This window comes from Musca autumnalis, unplaced genomic scaffold (assembly GCF_047663935.1).
Source record: "Musca autumnalis isolate F117 unplaced genomic scaffold, ASM4766393v1 scaffold_5, whole genome shotgun sequence".
Taxonomy (NCBI): Eukaryota; Metazoa; Arthropoda; class Insecta; order Diptera; family Muscidae; genus Musca; species Musca autumnalis.
Window position 1 is genome coordinate 22,528,540 of NW_027412088.1, and position 2,026 is coordinate 22,530,565.

A 2,026-nucleotide genomic window follows, 5' to 3' on the forward strand; every position below is an offset into this window, starting at 1 on the left:
CTCAATTGTTTTTAAGATTCCTTCCTTCCCTTTGGCATTGAAGAGAGACGAGGTGAAGAGACGAGGTGAAGAGACGAGTAGGTATATCCTTTGCATAGATCCAAGCAACAGAACTATGACACTTCTGCTTTAAACAAAGGATATACTCGATGGTATTCGGCCTAGACGAATGTGTATTATACCGCTGTTCTACCAACCCTTTTTTAGCTACAATTTTCTTTCCATATCAACTTTTTATTTAAATTTAAATTATAGATATTGAAATTAAATTTCCATAATTCTTTCTGCCACAACTACCCCATAAACAAATCAATAATTGTGTATGTAATGTATTCTTCAATTGTATATTTATACATCTCTCTCTATATAATATACTGTTGTTGTGAGTATGTGTGATGCGTCGTCGTCCTTTGTTTTGATTCTCTACACAATTTTTTTGTTAGTTTTAATTTTTTTTAATTTAGCAAAAGAAGAATTTTTGAAGCGTGTTTTTAAACCGAGCAAAGTTTTACAGAATCGTCCTATTCTACCCGGTTTGGATTGAATATACATACATATATACAATATTTAGATACAAATACATAGATACAAGTTTTATTTTTTCAAACTTATATATACACCAACATATACACGTACTATTTATATATAAATAAATAATATACATATATATGTAGTATATATAACAAACAAACAACAACAACAAAAAACATATACCATACATATTTATTTTAAACTTTTTTTCTAGACTCTAAGCTGTTAAATATTTACTAATTTAATGAGAACAAGAAGAAAAAACAAAACAAAAACAAATGAAAGCGAAAAAATATAAAATTTCTTGAAAAAAATCAACAAAATAAAAGAAAAGATAAAAACAAATTTAAATTTTTCAATTATTTCCTATCACAAAATCCGCCACTACACTACATATGTATGTATGTATGTATTTGTGTCCAGTATTTGTAGATAAAAAAGGTAACGATAAATAGCTATCGATATCATATATTGGGGCACCCACTATAGATTTGTGAAATAAAATTTATTTATCGACCATCCATAGAATAACCTTGAATACTATCTAACCAAAAAAAAAAATAGGACAGATATATGAGTTAATTGTCGGTATGTCCATTACAGATTACAGCGAGAAAATATGCTCACAATGTTGTCTAAAAAAATCGAGGAATTCAATAGACATTAACGGAGAATCTAGAGGGCTTGGATTATGCACTGCATTGCGATATGCAGTCAAAGATCAATGACTTAGTAACACAGCTAGTGCAGGACTTAAGATAAATATAAATAAAACCAAAGCAATAAACACAAAATCCATAAACTCAAATTCTTTTTTTATTTAAGACGAACCTATCGAATTCGTGGTGAAATTCTGTTATCTCAGAAGCTACAGTTATTTATAAATCGATGCCTTCGGCAACTACTGAGAGTTTGTTGACCAAATGTTATAAGCAATTCCGATCTCTACCAATACAAAAACAATCATCATAAAAGAAGAAAATGGATGTGGACTGGGCACACGTTGAGGAAAAATAAAGATGAAATATGTCGTTAAGCCCTAGATTAGAAAAGGAAGGCATAAAAACTCATGAAAAAGATGTCTTATGAAGGAAAATAAGAAAAAGTCTACAAGGCTATGTGAAAATAGGACGAGATAATCAAGAACTTGGGGGTCGATTATGTATGGCAAACCAACTCCAGTTGCGTTGCCGACTTACTTACTTAGCTGACCTTTTACAGAACATTTGTTCCATAAGCCGAACTAAGAAAAAATCTCCAATCCTCTCCCCGTAGATCTTTCGAAGAATTTTTCTCTCGAACTCACCACGCACTGCCTTATCTGCTTGAGCAAGTACCCATGCTTCGGAAACATACATTAGCACGGGCAGTATCAGTGTTTTGTAAAGTGTTATTTTTGTTTGACGAGAGGTGGCTTTATTCCTAAACTGCTTACTCAGTCCAAAGTAGCGTCTGTTAGCCAACACTATTCTTCTTCGTATTTCATAGCTGATGG